Genomic DNA, 21,539 nt, shown 5'->3' on the forward strand with positions numbered 1-21,539 from the left:
GTAGCAATAGTCAGAAGGTTGACAATTAGGCTGCACCCTTCCCACAGGTGAAGGCACAAGGACCTGTGATACCCAGACATGTGGTAGCCTCCGTTACACAGAGTCTCTACTTTTAGAAAATCCCTAATTACAAAAAGTAATAGGCATTAAGAAAACTTTCTCCTTTATTTTGGAAGATGATTACCTCCCAAGGCTGTTAGATGTAAAAACATTATTAAAAGGGAAACCTGATAAAAGGCAACCAGAATCGTGGAAGATGTGCAGGAAAGAAAAAAGACCCACTGAGACTTGTCTCAGTAGCTGGCATCTAATAAGCCACTGAATTTTGGCTACCTATAGTTAGTAAATTGCTTCATATAAAACTTTGAATATAGTAAGTATTGAGTAGAATGATAACTGGTAAGAGCTGGACATTCACTTGATGGTAATGGAACTCAGTTTTGCCAGTGAGCAATTAATGTACATTCAAAATTTAGAGCCTGATAAACAGTAGGCATGAAACATAAAGGAGTAAGTAATGCATCATTTCCAAGTGATAAAACTTGGATAACTATGTCAACCAAATATATAATAATTATCAATCTGCATATATGTATTTTCCTCAGCTATAGCAAGAGCTGAGGAAATCATACGTATTTCTTGTACAGTATCTTTCATGTACTAGACTTTTAACAAGTAATGGCTGAAGATAATAGCAAACAAAATGCACAGAAAAACTTTAAATTTTATTTGTAGCAGTGATTTATTGCTTTCCTAGCCATATATAGCATCAACTTGATAATAAATGAAATAATAATTAAGATTTCAAATTTGTCTTCATACTCTGGTGGAGTATAAAATGGTGAGATCTGTTCCTTGACATGTGCTTGTAAAAGATCTGAGAACACTAAAGTGGTTGAAGATGTATATAGCTAAAGAAAGGAGAGTTAAAAATATAAATAACACACAAGCCAGGTAAATAGCTCTAAAATAAATTGAAAACTGAGGTAAGCTAGGAATAGAATTCCCATTTTCTCATGGCAATTTTCCAAAATTCATATGTATTTCACAATAAAAAAATGTCTAGTAAGTCAATTCTAGTTGTACCTCTTCTGAACTTCTGAAATAGACTATCCATGGGAAACTCAGAAGTCACTTTAAGTCAGTGAATGTCTGTGCTGGTCACTACCTCCAATTTATTAAGACTGAGAGAGGGATACATTTGGCAGGGGTCAGCGAAGAGTTGGATAGTGATGGAGACTTGGGTTATTTTAAGGAGGTCAGGGTAATCCAAGTCTATTTCTTTTCACAGACCTCTCCTGCACCCTGGGAATTTCTTTGTCTCTGATGCTCTAGTCTCGTATCTACAAATCAGGGTGACCTGCTGTGTGCTTAAGGAATATGACAACTTGGTGGTACAAAGCACGGAAGGTCAGACTGACATGATTATTATACAGATTTGGTACTATACAGGTTTGGAGTTTGCTTTCAGTTTGAGTATTTTTCTTGGCATCTCTTAGGCAAGCAATGAATAAAAAAGTAATAATGTGCTGTGCACCACCTACTGTTCTTTAAATGATAGTTAAATTTCCCCTGATAATTTCTTGTCCATTAATCCTTTTTTCTCTCCAAAGATTCTCTAATCTTTGGAAAATTGCTGACTTGGCAGCAGAAAATATTTTCTTGGCAAGCCCTTTGAAATTGTAATTGTATTAGTGCCCTTTTCTTATCTTTGCCTTTGAAAAACCATTTTTCTTTCTTTTCTTTCCTTTTTTTGGTGATTTTCTGCTAGAGAAAGAATAAAGTAAATATTACATCTTTGTGCTTAACGTTATCATTTATTTTGAACCTTGGGAGACTAACGAAATTCTCCGTTGTGAGAGATTTTAGCCTTAAATCAATAGCATGTCAGGAGGCATTAGCCGTGGAGTAGCATCCATGCATATGTCATGAGAAGTGGCTCAGCTGGTCATCAGGCATAAATTACCTGCCAGAAAACCATGAGAACCTGGAGTTCTTAATTTCCATTCCTCTGCCCTCACTCAGTCAGGCTTTGGGGATAAATTCAATATGCCAGTTATGACAGTGCTTTCTGATATCAACTTCATAAGAAATATAGAATTTGATTTCCAATATTTTGTAAGATACGATTTCAAACTTGATTTTTTAGGCACTTGTTCCTTATGATTCTTTTTGCCTCTGCTATAAATTTGGGATTAGGAAGAGCAGTGTATTTCTCTTGGTGTCGCTCTGAGATAAGTAAAAAGAAAATAGAAGGTCATTTTCTTATTGGCCTTTATGCTTCTCTCAGGTGTTAGGACTCATTTTGTCCCACCTCTCCAGGGCCTGTGCTTGGTCTAGCAATCTTGGAGGACAGAATCACAGAACCAGAGAATTGGAGAGCTGAAAGCAGCCTGCCCTCATTTGTAAGTTATTCTTGATTCAGGCCAAGGGGTTTCAACTCTAGATGGAGCCTATGAAAATGACTCTGGTGTTTTTTCAGCCGGAGGCTCAGTGTCCCCACAGAGAAGCAATTTTTCTAACCTGCAGCCTGTGCTTGGTGAGAGGGCTGACAAACTAGTACCAGAGCAGGAGCCGGAGGAAAACTCAGTAGATCCTACATTTTTTACAAAATACTGAATTGCTAACGCTAAATGAGATTTCTTCCATTTCCTGCTCTCTGCCTTACAGCAAACAAATGCATTCTCAAATAGCTGGTGGAATTAGAATTAGGAGTTGTAATGAGTGGGCAGTTGGACACTGCACAAAAAAGTGTGGGGCCAATCCTGGGGCTGTGGAAACTCACGGTGCATTGCACAGGGAAATGGTGGAGGTTTTTCATTCTACCCTCTGTGCTTGAGTAGCTGTTAACTGGCTAAAAAGTATGCTGCAGAGACCCCGAGTTCAGGTCTCAGCACTGCTGTATTATTTGTCGGGTAGCCTTTGGCAAGTTATTTGATCAATTAGTTTCTTCATCTAAAACAGGAAAATGATGCTCTGTGAGGCCATTTGAAGAGGAAGCGTGTGTTTCTGGAGTGTGGTGATGTGCAGTTAGTGTCCTCATCCTTTCCTCACTCCTGACACTGGTTCTCTAGAAGACCATATCTTACCCCACTTCCAGTGGATCAGCCAAGTTCTTGCTCTTGTTTCATAGGTAGCTTCTGTGTTGTATTTCCAGCTGCTTCAAGTCCTGGGAATAGATGGAAGATAGATTCTTGGGATTGGAGGGGTTATTTTAGGCCCGGAGTGGGGAATGAGTCCTTGTATTAAAGAAGGTTGGATACAAGGGTACTTAGTGGAACAGATCTACTTGAAGTGATTGAACACATTACAGGTTTTGGGGGCCAAAGCAAGGTGAAGAAAGGAGGAAGGAGAGCAGTTAGGAAATGTGGTTGACACTTTCTGTTTGAGTATCAGCCTATCTTCCATTGTTGTAACAAAATGCCCAAGACTGGGTACCTTATAAGGTAAAGAGATTTATTTAGCTCAGAATTTGGAGGCTAACAGTCTAATACTGGGCGGCTCCATGAATGTGTCCCTGATGAGGGCCCCTTTGGCTACCTCAAATCATGGAAGATATAATCATGGCAGGAGTATGTGTGTGTAGGAAAGAGATAACACATGGTGAGAGAAGCCAGAGAGCAGAGACTGTCAAGTCTTATCCTTTTATAACAACTTATTTTCATGGGAACTAACTAGTTTCCAATGAAAGATAAAATTAGTTAATTCATTTTGAGGGGAATCCGCCTATGACTCAATCACCTCACACTCTATGCTCCACCTTTGAAAAGTTCTAGCACCTCCCCAAATCACCATACTTGGGGATCACATTTCCAACACATAAGCCCTTGGGGAATAAGCCACTATAAGCCACAACATGCTGCACCTTGACTTCCTTTCCATCAATCATTAAATCAATATAGGTTACACGCACAGTCACACACACATGTACCCCATCCTCCAAACAACCACCAGTAACAGAAAAAAAGGGACAGATTTTGAGTTTTGGAAAGAGCATGGTGAGCATGGAATTTTCAAATAACCTTAATATATTAGAATTTAATATTTTAGAATCGTAAATGTGCATTTACTTATATAACCCTCCTAGAATCTAAGGTTTCTTTCTTTCTTTTTTTTTTTTTTGGTATCAGGGATCAAACTCACGACTGCTGCTTGCCAGGCAGGAGCTTATGCCGCTGAGCTAAATCCCCAGCCCCTAAGATTTCTTCTATATAGTTTCCTATTGCTTCTGTAACAAATTACCACAGGCTGAATGGATTAAAACAAGACAAATGTATTATTTTACTATTATCAAGCTCAGAAGTCCAAAAGCAAAGTGTTAACAGAGCGATATCTCTTCTGAAGGTCTTAAAGGAAAGTCTGTTTCTTTCTCTTTCTTTAGCTTCTTGAAGCAGCCTGAAGACTTTACCTTGGAGCCTTGCCTTCCATTTTGAAAGAGAATTGTTCCAACTTTTGTTTCTGTAATCTGATCTCCTCATCTGACTCTTTCTTTACTGCTCCCTCTTATACAGATCTTCTTCTATGGACCCACCTGGATAACTCAGGATAATTGCTCAAGAGTCTTACCATAATTACATCTGTACAGTCCATTGTGCTAGGTTAAAGGAATGCATTCACAGGTTCTGGAAAGTAGGAAGAGGACCTTATCGGCACATAAATATATTGTTTCTGGGTCTGAAGAAATAAATGAGTATCATTACCCCCAAGGATAACTTCTCTGACTAATCATGCATGCACAACTACTTAGCCTGTACACAAATTCTTCCACTGTAACTGCAAGGTACAATATCAACAATGCCTTGAGCTGACACAGATAAACAGTCATAAAAAGTAATTTATTTTTTCATTTACTTATTGTAGAATCAGTGTGGAAACTCTCTGAACCCAAGGTGGCCCATTTTCAGAGGGGTATTGGTACAGTAGAAGAGGATTCCTGTGACTCTGAGAAGACTGTGTTTTTGTTCATTTTTGTCTCAGGGTACAGCTATTCAAATGATTTTTAGAACCCTCTTCTCTGTTGACAACATCTCCAGGCACCTCTCTCAGTAAGGCTATTTAGTTCCCATATAAAATCTGTTTTTCCTCAAATGTACAGTATTTACTTTCTCAATAACTGCTTGTAACAAATTCCCATTAGAGAATTTTGTCAAATATTGAACAAATCAGAATAATTTATCCATGCCACTTGCTGTATATACAAAATCATAAAGTCCATTCAGTTATTAAGTGAAAAAGGCAATTCCTGTTATTAATACTGAACATACCTGTTGAACATTTCTGCTTTTCTGATTGTGGCTCCTAGCTCAGCTTGGTGGCTTTTTTCCCTCAGGCTTCTCAATATCTAACATTTAATTTTTTAAAGATCTAACCTAATTTAATTTTTTCAGGGCTCAGGATTGAACCAAAGGCCCATGCTAGGCAAGCCATATATCAGTAAGCGATGCCCCCAGCCTCTTTTTATTAATTACTATCTCTTTAAAACTCAACTTGATTTAAGTTATTATTTACAAAAACTGCTTATGTTGGTATAATTATCACCACAATTAAATATAGAACATTTCTACTTCTGCAAAACTTTCCTCTTCATCTTTTGTAATTTGTTCTTCACAACCCTCTGGCCACAAATAGCCACTGAGATCTTTTCTATTACTGTGGATTGGTTTTCCTTTTCTAGAAATTCTCATAACTGGATTCATATATTACTGCATACTCTTTTGTGTCTATCTTTTAGAAAACTAGCATGGTTTAAATATCCATTTATATTATTATATATATCTTATTATATTCTTTTCTTCTTGCTAAGTGATACTTAATAGTATGGGTATATGACATTTTGTATGCCTGTTCACCAGCTGTTTCTAGGTAACACTATTGTAACTATTTGCATTGATAACCATGTGGACATACATGTGGTTTTCTATTCCATTGCTGGGAATTGAACTCAAAGTCTCAAGCATACTAAGAAACCACTTTACCACTGTCCTGCACCCCTGACTCCTTTCTGTTTTCCATCTCTTCCCTTCCCTGCTGTTTTCTTGTCTTCCTTTTCCTCCTCTACCTCCTTTTTCTCTATTTTTTCTTCCCCCACTCTCCTCTCTTTCTTTTTCTCTTTTTTTTTGAATGAATAACAAACAGCGGAATTGCTGAACCACAGGTAAATATGCATTTAATTTTACAATAAATTATAAAAGTGCTCTTCAAAGGCACTATCTTATCTGACAGCTCTATTTGTTCCACATAATTCTCAGCAGTTGGTATTAAGATTTTAATTATTCAAATGGATGTATGGTAATATCTCATTGTGGTTTTAACTTTTTATTTCCCACAGCTGATCATTAGGACATCATTTTATATGTTTATAGCTATACAAGCATCTTCTTTTGTGAAATATTTCTTTGCACTTTTTAAAAAACCAACTGTAAAATTTGATTGTTTTACTATTGAATTGTAAGATTCCTTTATATATCCTGGACATAATTTTTGAGAGATATATTTTAAAAATAGCACCAAAAGTGTATTATTCCTGTCTATATCTTGATTTTTTTTTCATTTTTGTAACTTCAATTTTTAATTTTGATAATGTCTAAATTTGATAATGTGTCATTTTCTCTCTTATCATTACTGTAACAGCTTACTACAAACTTAGTAACTTATCACAAAATTACCCTGAAGTTATAGAGGCCAAAATACCAAACCAAGTTTGTAAGACTTCATTCCTTTGTAGACTTCAGGGAGGAATCCATTTCTTTGTCTTCCTCCATGTGGGACATTTCTGGAATTCTGTCTCATCGTGTCACAAAATCTAAACCTTTTTGCCCATGTCACATTCCTTTCTCTGACTCTGACCCTCCCCTCCTTCTCACAGGAACTCTTGTGATTACATTATGGTCGCCCAGGCAATCCACGGTTACCTTACCATTTCAAAATTCTTCACGTAATCACCTCTGCAATGTACTTTTTTCCATATAGGGCTACCTATTCACAGATTGTGAAGAACAGGGCTCAGTCAGTTTGGGGACTACAAACTCAGGCTATATGTTGTGTTCTTTTTCTACGATTCACAATTTCTGTATTCTATCTAGGAAATATTTGTCTATTTCAAGATCATGATTTTTAAATATTTTCTTTTACAAACTTTATTTTATTACCTATTAAGTTTGGGCCTTTGATATATTTCAAGTTAATTTTGTGTATGATTTTGAGGAAAGGATCAGAATTCACTTAATTTTTTTCTAACTGGTGTTTACAATATTAATAAAGCCTGTCTTCCTCTTGTTAGGTTACCCTGATAATATTGTTGAAAATCAATTGACCACTTATGTGTGTATTGGTTTTTTTTTTTTTTTTTCTGTATTGGGTTTTCTGAATGCCAACGTTATTGATTCAGTCCTTAACTTAGCATCATTGAATAGTTTCCAATACCAAACTTAATTTTTTAAAACATGACTTACATAGCCCTTCATGATATGACCCATTCTTCTCCCTCTTATTTTATGTTTCACCCTTACACTTTTCTGTTCAATTATATTGAGTGGTAGCTCTCTGGATATGCTAACTTCCTTGAGACCAAGCCTCTGCATATGTTTTTTTCTATGCCTTGAACATCAGTTCCTTCCATTTTGTATCATTTATTTCAGTTCATCTATTAGCTATTTATCACCTTCTCCAGGAGATGTTTTCTGACTTCTTATTATATCAGAGCACTTACTACTGGATTCCAACAGCCACTAGACTTACTGTGCTTCATTTACCTGTGGGTTCCCAGGGTATATGTGTCCTAGATTGCTCGTCTATATCTCCTCACACCAAACATATTCATTTGTCAAATAAATAATGTTTAATCTCAAGCCACACAGAATGAGACTCTTCATAATGGTATTGTTGATTCACAGAAACTACATTCACTGTGAAGAATGGACTGGATGAAAGAAGTTGGTAAAGAGTCAATTTTTCATTTAGGTAAAATGCTAGTGAGATAGCTCTACATAAATAAATATTCTAATAGACATACAGAATCATGGTAAATGAATCTTAATATTTTATATGATAACTTAAACTCTTTTATAGGTAATATTATTAATAAAATTATCTGGCTAACCAAGATTATTGTATCTTTTTCAATTTAATAAGGATATATGCAGATGGGGAACCAGTGTTTATTTAATACACTCCATGTACTTGATATTAAACTATGAACTTTATAATTGTCATCTAATTAATTTCCAAAAGCAACACTGGAGTGTTAGTGTGAAAATGCTAATACTCAGAGAAGTAATATAAACCACTTAGGACCACACAGTTAATGGAAGAGCTGGCAATTAAGCCTGGAGTTATTTGATTCTTGTATGTGAACACTTTCTAAGAAAATAACTACATTTTTCTTACTACTAAATCTAATATTAGGATTTTTTTAACAATTCTGTGATCATGTGATGATTTGGAAATTATTACACATCATCTGTTATTTGAAAGGGTAATATTATGCCTTGTATCTAGATGTCCCCTAAAAGCCTCATGCAGTCCTAGGTGTGACTTTTCAGAGATTATTGAATCTAGGGTGTATACTGCTAGGGTCAAGGATGTGATGCTGAGATTGATTCACTGGCAATAGGATAAAGGATAGGAGTGCTGCCCACCCTAAGGGTAGCCTGGATAAGGTGTAAGGAACAGAAAGAACTCCTGTGTTTACCAGTAGTTACTTGTTGCTTGCTTCTTCTGCTTGCCCTGCTTTGCCATGAATTGTTTCACCTCTGCTACTCCCTTTGCCATGATAACCTGCCTTGGAGCCAATTGACTATGGATTGAAGTTTTTACGAACTCTGAGCAAACAAATCTTTCTTCATTTAACTTTGGGTTTACATATTTTGTCTTCACAATGAGAAAAATAACTAAGACAGAATTTGGTATCAGAAAGGTGGAGTTGTTTCTGTGGCTGTATTAGACCATATGGGTCAGCATCCTTTGGAACTGGCTTGTAGGAAGAGTTTATTAAGGTTTGCAGATGGTGGCCCAACAAACAGTCCTGGAATGCCTTAACTTTACTTGATGGGAAATTGTGGTTAGAGCTCAGAAGACCAGAATGCTGATAGAGAAATGCTCCAGATAAAGACCAGGCTCATGAGGTTTCTGCTGGGCAGGATTGCATTGGTTTTTACAGTTTAGATGGTGTGTGATGTTATGCCTTGGCAAAAGTTTGTCTACATTTTGCTTATGTACAGAGACTGGCTGATACTGAGTTTAAGGGTGGTGAACTAATTAATTTTCCAGGAGAACTTTCAAGCCAGTCTAACATTGAGGCTGTGGCATAGCCAATATTGGGGAGTTTTAGCCAGATTTATGATCAACAGCAAAGAGCCCAGCAGAATGATTTTAATTGTTTTGGGTTTGGCCAGAAAAGGAACTCCAGTAAATTTGTGGTCTGCAAAGATGGAACAGAGGTGAAACTGTTTGCCAAAAAGACAAGCAAGTAAAAGTCAAATATTCAGAAAAAGGATGATAGAAAAGATGACATGAAGATATAACATGAACCAGCAGAACTTTATCCTTTGCAGCCTCAAAATTGCAAAAGTGAAAGACTTTGCCTTGATAAGAGAAGGCTAGAGTAGCATGTTCCAGAATGGTGGTGGCCTAGGGAAATTGTTCCTCAGGATTTGGTTGATAGGTACTTGAACCTTACAGGCAAGAGAGAGGAAAGTCTGGCTAGTGCTTCAGCTGATGACAGAGCTTGGCATCATCCACGTGGTGCTGCTTTTAGGTATATACAGAATGTAAGAGTTGTGGGGTCCAGAAGGTTTTTTCCCTGATTTCAGAAAGGCTGGGGGGCCAGCTAGTGTACACCTGAAAGGGAAGTGTATAAATCTGTAAGTGTGAAGCCAAAGGTGCTGTAGAGATAACAGAAGTTTGGGGAAGCAAAAACCATGGCATGTCTGATACAAACTACAAAGAGGGAGAAGAACTGGACAAAGAGAGAAGCTGAGGGAACTACAACCACCAGCAGTGCCGTAGGAGCACAGCCATCTAAGACTGTCGGAGTTCATGTCTTACCACAGTTGCCTTGGATGTTGCACATGGAACTGTAGGACTTGATGTTTGCCTTACTGGAGTTTGGAATTGCTTTGTTTCCATTCTTTTCTATCTTTCTCTTTGTATGGTTTTGAATGGAAATGTTTGTCTTGTTTCATTGTGTGTTGCGAGTGCTTAACTTTTCTTTCCTCTGTACAAGGGCTCACAGCTTATAGGTTTCCTTGAACGTCATAAGAGGCTTTGGATTTGGAGCTTTCAGCTATGCTGAAATTGATAGGATTTGGTAGCTCCTAGAGATGTACTTAAATGCCCTTTGTATAAAGAAATGTGCATAAGCCCTTGGAGGGACATACATGGAATGTTACAGCTATATCTAGATGTCCTCTCAAAGCCTCATGCAGTCATACATAGGACTTTTCAGAGATAGCTGGATCTAGGGTGTGTTCCTCTAGGATCAAGGATGTAATGCTGGGATTGAATCACTGGTACTAGGATTAAGGGTGTGAGTGCTACCCAGGCTAAGGTAGACTGAATAAAATGTAAAGATCAGAAAGAGCTGCTGTGTTTATCACTAGTCACTTGTCACTTGCTGCTTGCTGCCTTGTTTTGCTGTGAACGGCTTCTCCTCTGAGTTATCCCTCTGCCATGCTAATCTGCCTTAGATGTAGCTGCCTACAAACTGAAACTTTACAAACTGTGAACCAAATTAACCTTTCCTCCTTTAACTTTGGGTATGGTGTATTTTGTGTTAGCAATGAGAAAAGCAACTGACAAAGCTAGATATGTGACTTGGTAAATTTTTTCCAATTAATGGAAATTCCAAGTATTTTTAGGTTTCATGGTATCCTGCAAATATATACTTTGGTTTGGTAGTTGTTTGGATTCTAAAATGGTACTAATACGCTATTGAAACATGGAATCCAGGAAAGTCCAAATTAGGCCCCAAACTGTGGTCCTTCTTCCTCCAGATTTCACAAATAGTACATCTAGAAGGAAACAACTGAGGAAGATGGTAGGTGACTTTATTTTTATCTGGGCCCATAATTCTGAAACAGAGATCTGTGAAAAGCATGGCCAACATTCCTCTGCTTTGTGTTCTTTTCATCCTCATCTATTTTTTTTGGAAAATCTACAACCAAGCCAGGTTTGCAGCAAGAAGAAGCTGGGAATCCATTCCACAATTCGACCTGATGACCTTTGCCTCTATGCTACTCTGAAAGCATTGATGAGCAGGTCAACTGATGGCCCAGTGTTTTGATAAAGTTAGTCAAAACAAAACATTGTTTCAAAGACCACATAGGTTTAGATTGTTTACCCAACTCTATTTATTATCTCAAATATGCTTAGCTGTTGTGTTCAGTGTAGCACTGAGAAGTGAAGACAGATGATAGAATTCCTCAACTAATAGCGTGCCAAAAATAGAAAATGTCTTAAATTACAACATACTGCAATACTCTATCTCTTGCTGCCAAATAGAAATTATAGTCCTAGAATTGAAAGATCCTTCTATGGAAGAAATCAGTTTGAAGGAAACAATCTGTCATTAATTTTCAATAAAAGACACTTACTTGTCTATGTGGAGTTTGTATTCCTGAGTAGAGCGGGTGTGTTGTCTTCATTTTTCCAGTGAAGCTGGTGTGTTGTCTAAGTCTATTTTTATTGCTGTGATAGTTAACTGACTGTGTCAATGAGAGTAAGAAATCCCCCACTAAACTGAGTCAGTATAGTTCTGAATGTGATGGAGGGGATTTACTGAAGGCAGAAGACCCACTTGAGGGCAGCTCATCACTTGAAAGGTATAAAAGGAAATCAAGAAGGAAGGATTGCTTCTGTTTCTTTGGAGGAGCTCCAGCCCTCATCTTTACCTTGGTTTCCAGAGCAAATCTTTCAACCTTCCACCACAGACATTTCAGCCTTCTGACACTGACTCTTCAGTTTCCTGATACAGATTCACATGGGAAATTACACTGAGCTCCATGCCTTTGACTAGATCCTTCAAATCTTCAGTGCACAGACAGACCATTTGCACTCTTTCATACCAAATTCTTTGGGTGGTTATTGTAAGCCAATCTTGTAAATTCTTATATATTTGTATAGTTTGCATTAAATATGTTTCTAGTAAGCACTGACTAATATAACTGTATGACAAAATACTTGTGACCAGGTATTTATAAATAATAGGTGCTTATTATCTCACTATGCTGGAGGCTTAAAATGCCATTGTGTCTGCTCTGTTCAGCATCTCATCAGGGTCTTCTTGCTCAATCACAATATTGTGGGGGCATTTATGTTGAGACAGAGTAACTGTAACTATAGTCTCTCTCTTCTTGTAAAGCCACTAATACTATTTTTAGAGCCTCATCATTATGTGCTAATCAAATATTGACCTCCTAAAGTGTTGTGTTTCAAAATTCCATACACTTGTGAGTCTAGGGTTTTTTTTCTAGCATACAAACTTTTGGAAAACAGATCTGAAACTGCCCAGCCCTATAGTTACTAATTTAGTACATTCAGGGTAAGGTTCAAAAATTGATGTTTCTAACAAGTTCCTAGGACCTGTTGGTAATGCTAGTTAGAGACATCATTTTGCAAACCAACAAGTTAAAGGAAGTCCACTGTCAAGAGCAGTGAAACTAGTGTTTCAATGTGTGATGTGGGGGCCTGTCGATGTCGCTCCCGGCCGGCAGGAAAGACACACGACAAGGTCTGGCGGTGGTCAGGCTTTTCTTTATTCTCTCCTTATACAGTCTGCCCCGAAGCCTCTACCGGTCCGCTCTCCGCGGCTCCTTCCGTGCTTCAGTCTGCCCCGAAGCCTCTACCGGTCCGCTCCCCGCGGCTCCTTCCGTGCTTCAGTCTCTCCTGAAGCCTCTACCGGTCCGCTCCCCGCGGCTCCTTTCGTGCTTCTCTCTCTCTCCCGAAGGTGGAGGCACTGGCTATATATAGGATTAATAGCTAGGCAGACTACCCTGTGAGGCGGGAACTTAGTGGGGTGATAAGAAACAGGTGCCACACAGGCGGGCTCGATGAGAGGGGTAATCTAGCTCAGGCTTTTGTACTTTCCCACAGGCCTTGCAATCACCGCGTCTGATGACTTGACAGTGCCACGGCTCCCAACAGGGGCCATCTTCAAATGTCACCAGTGGTGATTATTGAAGATTTTAATCATATTCCCAGAGATTGGGGCTGGCAGCTTTGGAGAAGAGCCTACATACCAATTTCTAACAAACACTTCCGGTTTTTCTTGTAGTGTTTTTGATCCTGTGAAGTTTTTCAAGCCTTCACTCACTTCTATCCACTCTGTGTAGGAAGCAGGCTAATGCAGTGACATATCTCCTTTTGTTGGGGCATAATGACATAGAGCTTGACTGAGAAGGGTTAAAGCTCTGTGTGTGCCATGTTCTATTTGTATACATTTAAGTAAAATTACTTAACCATTTGGGAGTGTAAGTCTTAACCTGGAAGATGGGATAATGAGGCAGGTATTATATAATAGTCACTTAATGTCTTGTATCTTAGGAAATCCTCACAAATAGTAGCTCCTTCATGTGTGAGGGAAAAAAAAACTATTTTGGGGATATCACTGGTGAGAAGTAAGAATACAGTGAAAACTCCTTTGACTCCTGTCTCTTGCCTGTTGGCTACTAGTCCTGTTCCCCTGCATAACGCCACATTATGAAGTACAGTGTCCTTCTGTTACTGTATCTAGGATTTCAGGTGTGCTAGAGGGATGGGGGAGAGATGTACTACTTTGTACATGCTTAGAGATGGGAAACTTGCAGGGCTTAGAAGAGAATTGGTCAATCAAGAATAGAAAAATGTTTTTGAAGCTCAAAACATCATGAAGTCAGACAAAACCTGTATATACTCTAAAGGGAGTCTAAAGTCTTGGCATGTTTGGTTGCCTTATTTTATTTTTCTGCGTCTGCCCAGTCATACACATAATATGGGGTAATGTATATTCTTTCTGAGTCCCTGCAGCACAAGGACAAGTAGATGGACTATAGTGAAGTGAGTAACTGTATGCTTTGGCCTCATCCATTGAAATGGACATTCGTAAACGACCCAAATAGCCTCTCTCAAGAGCCATTATTTCTTCTTGTCCTTGTTTTACTTTTGGGTGTTTTTCTGTCACAATCCTCTCATAATTTAAAGGACAAGATATTCTGCAGCTTTTGGCCTTAAAAGAACGGTTTTTAGTTTTTTGTCTGCAACTGCTCTTGCTGAGGTTATTTTATATTCAATATGTTCTCATGATGAGCCCTGGGCTCTCAGATTTCCAAGTAAATGAAACAGTGAGCCTGACATGTAAACTAAAAAACAGTAAAATGAAAGAACAGACAACCATCTCCATTTTACTCATAAACTCTAGCTTTTCTCAAGGGAACCAAGTCCAAAACATTGTAGTTTCAAACTTAGAGGGATTAAAAGCAGGGAACAAAGGCTGAGAACGTTGGTGTTACACATGAGTGTTTAATATTCAGTTAGTGTCAGAAAGCAGATCTCAGGGCTTCTGAGGGCTTCTGCATCATCCTGGGTAGTTGTCATTTCTCCTGGGTTGTGTGCTTTCCTCTTCTTTGTTTTGTTCTTTCAATTCTTTTGACAAATTCTTCATAAATTAAAACTTAAAAAAATGAAAATTTAAAAACTTCTAGAGCATAAGGAAGAAGAGTACAATGAATTCATATGCAACTGTCATGCAGATTCAAGTTATTACAATTCAGCTATATTTATTGTACCCCACTTCTGCCTTTTTGCTCCTCTATTCTTTCTTCATCTTTTCTCTTTTGCTGAACAGTTTTAAAGCATAACCTGGTGTTGTAAACCAGGACACTGGATGGGTTTCCCTTTGAGAGGCAGCTTTCAAACTATGCGGTGAAAAAAATATCTGATAGATCATCTGTGTTGCAGCCTTGAATTGCACAGGAAGATTCATGTTGGATCTTCCAGTTATTAGCCAATATGATTTGCTTCAGAATACAGTATATTAAGGCACATGTGTGTTTTTCAAGTTATTTAGGAGTTTTAGCAAGTGACTTGAGAAATCTCCTACGTTGTCCCCAAGATTACAGTATCTTGGATTAATTCTAAAGTCAACTTTCTATTTATGTTATTGTATCCAATAGGTGAACTATTTCATTTGCAGTATTTAGGTATTGATAGTTAAAAACATAAAATAACATGATGTTTAGTTTTTTTTAAATATAAAGTTTCACTGAGGTAATAAATATATTTCCTGTGCAGTGCCAATTTAAAGATTAGGATTTGATATACAATCATAGATTCATTGTGTTTTATTAGGAATTGAACACATTTGATGATAAAGTGGTTACTATGTCTATTAGTGGCTCATTATATTTCTCGCTGAAGTTTAATACAATAGAGTAGACATGACAATTTTTGTGTCTCAAGCAATAGATGATCAAAGAGTTGCTAACCCATGAGTACCCATGTGTACTCATGAATTCACATATTAGCTATCATATAAGTGTAAATCTCTGTATTTTTATTAAGGCATATTATCTTCATTATTGAAAAACATGATTATTTTTATAAGTATTTGGCAGTTTCTGAATTATGTTAATAGAAACATAGATAAATTTGTTGTAAATAATTTAGAAATGTTGATAAAAATCTCTGCATGATCACTTTCATATGTATTACTGTTCTCAAGGGGTCTTTACTATTTGCACAGTACATAGATCCAAGAAACTTGCAGGATTTTGAATAAAAAATTTGGGTTACAGCCCTATTTTATACTTTTGGATTTCTTAACTGAGAAGATAAGGAAATTACATTTATAATGAAAAATGTATCCATGTATTTATAATTGACTTTCCATTCATTTTATTTATACTTAACTTTACCTGATTTTAGTAATCATCTTCTGAAAAAGTCATGAAAAAAGCTTTGAGAACAGTAGGGAAAAAGGAAAAAATTCAAGTCAGTCATACTATTAGTGTCTCCTAGTTCAATAAAAAGGAAAGTTTATGCTAATGTCAATAGGAGAAATTTTATACTCATATCTTGTGCCTTGAGAGACTACTTTAAAGATAAAAACATGTAATGTATTATCTATTGTTAGTCTATTACTATTTTGTTATGAAATTTTGTTTTATCTTTTTTCATAAAATAAAAAGTAATTTTAAAAGGTTTTGAATAATACAATGAAAATTTTAATATAACAATTTATTAAAATACAGTTCAAGGTATAAACGTCTCCCTCTAATGACAAAAACATGATAATAACTCTTATTCTAATCCTTTTAATTTTAATAGTAATATGGGTAAAACTATGTAAGTTGAAATTTTAATAATGGGTAAAATAATTCTAATTGACAGGAATTTTGGCAAGATCTCTGCCAGCTCATTTTACTATATTTTCACCCCTGGTAGTGGTAGACTATTTTTCCATGAAGGGTAGGTATACACCTCATAACCCCTATGCTGCTTACTAAAAGATCCTGGTCCTTTGCCCTGGGATTTTTAAAAAGAGAGTTTGTGACTGTTATTTGTATTACAGGGCAAGGTGGAAGTGATACTATGTGATTTCTGCAACTACAAAGATAATTCAGGCTATGTATGACTCTCTCTTGGGACATGTGCATTGGAAGTGCTAAAGTTTCCTGTAGGATATCCACTTATTCTGAAGCAAGAACTTTGGAGAGATCTGTGGAGAGGCCAAATGAAGGTAGGAGAAAATGTCAGAAGATGCCTGCAGCTGCTGCAGCCACCAGATGTTTCAGTCTGTCAACTGGATACTGGGCATGTGAGTGAATGAGCTATTGTCTCCTATACCCATGTGAGAAAGCCCGAGGGAGAAATGTTAAGCAGAACCCAGTTAGGTCTTAGAACTCTGAGAAAACACAACAAATTCAGTTGTTATTTCAAGAGATGTGTCTCCTACCATCCCCTAGCATGTTTGGGAGTAGTTTATTATGCAGACTGTGACATGAACATTTTAGAAGAATTCTCTTCTGTGGTTCTTGAGCAGAGTTCCTAGGACTCTTACAGATAGGAACACTGGGAAACTCTTTGTTTTAATGCTTTGTCCCTGACTCTAATTCTTGATACAGAGCTTCAAAGGTGTGACTAATTTCCTGAGTGACAGGGATGTCTGCTATAGACCTTCTACATCTTGTACAATGTTCTTGGTGATAGAATTTTTTGCTTAAAGTAGCCATTTTGGCAGGCTCCTGGCAGCCTTGGAATGAGTACTGGATGGCAGGGTAACCAACAAAGTAATTACACAGTGGAGCTTTCAGTATGATTCCCCTACCTCTGGGAAGAGAAGAGGGTCTGAAGGTTGAGTGAATCACCAAGGACTAATTGTTCAATCGATTGTCACTCCTCAATGAAGCCTCTATAAACTCCCAAAAGTACAGATCTAAGTTCCAGATAGCTGAATACATGAACGTAAGTCTGTGGCAGAGGGTATGTTGACAGAGCATAAAATCTCTCTGTCTTTTCCTCTAAGGCTCTTTTCTGTGATGCTGTTCATCTTTATTCTCTGTTATATACTATATTAATGTAATAAACAGGAAAGTATGTCCCTGAGTTCTGTGAGCCATACTTGCAATCTAATGGAACCAGAAAAGTGGTTGTGAGACCTTGATCTGTAGCTGATCAGTACTGAGCGAGTGTCACAGAAATGAGCTCACACAACTCCAGTCACCTGATTCTGGACAAAACCCCAAATATACATGGTGGAGAAAATGCAGCCTCTTTAAGAAATGGTGCTAAAATGAATCCCCAATATCAACTCTCAGAAACTTGAAACTAGATCCCTCTCTCTTGCTTTATAAAAATTAATTCAAGATGGATCAAAGGTCTTTATATATAAGACCTGAAACTTTGAATCTGCTAAAAGAAAAAGAAAGTACTCAGAATCAGAGGCATGTACAAAGACTTAAAGAATAAAACTCTAATATCATAAGCAATAAAAACAAGAATCAACAAATGAAATAATATAAATTAAAGTTTTTGCATAGCAAGAGAAGCAAGAGAAGCAAGATTGAACAAGAGTTTCCCAGTGTTCCTATCTGTAAGGGTCTTAGGAGCTCTTAGGGTCTTAGGAGAGTAAGGATATAGACTATGGAATGGAAAGAAACCTTTGCCAGGTACTTTTCTGACAAGAGGATTAATATATAGAATATACACAAACTTAACACCCAAAACACAAATAGCCCAATGAGTAAGTAGGCAAATGAACTGAGATATACTTTTCAAAATAAGTACAATGATCAATAAGCATATGAAAAAATTCAATATTTTAATCATTAGGGAAACTCAAATCAAACACTGACATTCCATCTCATCCCAATCAGAATTACACTTTTCAAGAACTAAAAATAGTAAATTCTCATGAAAAAAGAACACTTCTACATTGCTGATGGGAATACAAATTAGTATGACCATTATGGAAGTCACTATGGAAGTTTATCAAATAACTGAAAATAAAAATACAATTTGACCCAGTTATACCCACACTTTGAATATATCCAAAGCAATCAAAGTCAGTGTATCCATATTCATTATGGTATAATTCATAATAATCAAGATACAAAATCAACCTTGGCACATATCAACAAATAAATGGATAATGAAAATATAATATATACACAGAAAAATATTATTCATCCAAGACTAATGAAATTTTGTTCTTTCCAGGAAAATAATGGCTTTGAAGATCATCATGTTGAGCAAAATAAGCAGATGCAGACAAATGTCGCATGATTTTCCTAACATATGGAATCTAAAAAGGTGACCCAAAAGTAGAAGGTAGACTATTATTAGATGCTAGACAAATAATAAGGAGGAGGAAAAAGGCATAAGGGAGAGAAATGAGGGATGGAAATGATAAAAAATGTACACTGAAATTCAATATTTAATAAAACTAATGAGTACTCATGAAAATAAAGACATTTCTCTGCAATAAAAAATATTTGGCACCTACTGCTTGCAATTGTTATCTGAAGTGGGCGCAGTTTTCTGAGACTGAGCTCTTAACCTGTGGAATCTGACCATGATTTGGGTAGACAGTGGAGGAATTGAGTTAGAATGCTCAGTTGGCATCTTCTGGAGAATTGCTCTGCTTGTATGGAAAAGAATCCTTAAATATTTATTGCCAGAAAGAAGCAAGATACAGTTAGTTTAAGTGAAGAAGTAAAAACACTTTTGTCTTGCATATTTAACACAACTATAATAATTAGAATATTGACCAGTTGACCAAAATATTCTGTGGATTTTCATTTCAGGAAACTTACATGAAAATCCCTATAATTTCACATAGTATTATCTCACAATTCTCTGATATACACGTAGTGAATTCCAATTGCTTATACAAATTTCCATGGTTCAAATAAACCTCTTGGGAGGAATTACAAATCATACAGTAATAAGGAATTGTGCTAAGAATACAGTAGTAGACAAAGTAATGCAACTTATCACAGTCATTCAAACTCCATAATTCTATTAATACAGTAAGAAGATCAACATTGTCTATATACAGTAATTATATCTAGTGGTGATCCAAAAAAAGAACTGGACAGAAACATATGGAAATATTCACATTTAATCCTCCCTTGCTTTACTTCCTAAGGGTAAAAATGTCAAAGAAGTGAAGGGAAATACCAGCTTTTCTCATTAAACTTCTGTGGTGTTTGAATCTCTATAATTAGGCTCTGAACAACTGAAGGAGATTTGAGGTTGAAAATCACTGCATTCGAGATTCAAGGTCACTTAGCCATCAGTTCTCAAAGCTGGACCTAACTCAGAATCACATTTAATGCGTTGCTTCTTTTCATTTGTATGTGCCTGCATATTTGTCTGTTGTCACCTGAGTTGGCACAAAGAAAGATGACCATATGGACTGTATTTCCCACTGTTTTCCTATGGTCCCAGCCTCTGCATATGAGGTCATAGTTACTTAATTTTACATTGCTCCTTCCTTATATTTTCTTTCAGGTTACTGACAAAGTGTTGATGCCAGGAAGATTAAAAACTGATGGTTTCCAAGACAATGAAACTGCATACTGAATCAAATTAACTTGTAACCTTCTCAGAGAACTTAGCACCAGGACTGGGTTTGTATTTCTCTTCCTATAAAGCTCTATGAGGTATGATAGGAATTATATGGTAGAGGTGTGATGGCAAATATATGATAATGTTAAATTTAAAAAACTATTTACTTTCTTTAGGTCTTACTTATCTATATTTGTGATACATAATAATTACGTTCAGTTTGGAGAATTTGTATACATATATACTGCCTCTGGCTCATTTGAATTCAACTTTTCCCTTTTCCTTTCTTCCTCAAATCTCCTACCCCCAAGGAGTATAGTCCCTGTTTTCTGCCATCTCTCCTTTATTTTGTTTTAAAATTATTTACACTTTGTATTTTTAATATAAGAGAAACAATATGCTGTTTAACCACCTGTGTTTGATTTATTTTACTTAGCACTGTCTCAGGATCCATCAATTTTCTTATGGAACACTCAAAGGAAATATGTCATATATATGAAACATTTTCCTCATCCATTCATCTTTTGATGACTCTATACCATAACTTAGCAATTGTGAGTTTTGAATTTTGCTGCTATCGATGTCGGTATTCATGTATGACTGTAATATGATGACTTTGTGTCTTTCAGGAAGATACCCAAGAAATGTATAGTTTGCTCAGATGGAATGTCTATGTTCAGTGTTTTGAGAAATTTCTATACTGATTTCCATGTTAGTTGTGCTAGCTTAATTTTCTACTAACAGTGTGGGAGGGTTCCTTTTCTCTGACATCATCTCCAGCATTTGTTGTTCTTTGAGCTCTTGATTACAGCCATTCTTGCTGAAGCAAGGTGAAAACTCAGTGTTGTTTTAATTTGCATTTCCCTAATGTTCAGAGATGCTGAACATTTCCCCCATCTATTTATTGGCCATTTGTTCTCCCAATAAATGTGTATTCACTTCAGTTTTTCATTATGTAATTGGGTCTTTTATTTTGAGGAGTCTAATTTTTTTGAGTTCCTTATATTTCTAGATATTAGTCTTCTGTCTGAGGATTAATCGTCAAAATCCTTTTTCATTCTGTATGTTGCCTCTTTATTGGCTTTTTCTTTTTGCTTGCTGAAGCTTTTAAATTCAATATAATCTCATTTGTTGATTCTTCATGTTGTTTTTTGTGCAATTGGGGTTGTTTTGAGAAAGCCCTATTTATCTTCTACCAGATTAACATGTTTCTGTTTTAGTCTAGATTTCTGATCCATTTTGTTTTAATTTTAGTACAGAATTAGAGACATGGGTTTAGATTCATTTTTCTGCAGGAGGATAATAACTTTTCCCAGAATCGTTCGTTAGAGAGGTTACCTTTTCTCTAATACTTGTGCTTTTAGGACATTTGTCAAAGACCAGATGGTGAAAGTACAATGGGGCTCTTTTCTTGTCTTATTCTATTTTATTGGTGTATACGTCTATTTTTGTGCCAACACCATGTTCTTTTCTTTACCATAGCTTTGTAGAATAAC

The sequence above is a fragment of the Cavia porcellus genome, unplaced genomic scaffold (assembly GCF_034190915.1).
Source record: "Cavia porcellus strain 051 isolate PalLab524CR breed Dunkin Hartley unplaced genomic scaffold, mCavPor4.1 scaffold_1, whole genome shotgun sequence".
In the NCBI taxonomy this organism is placed as follows: Eukaryota; Metazoa; Chordata; class Mammalia; order Rodentia; family Caviidae; genus Cavia; species Cavia porcellus.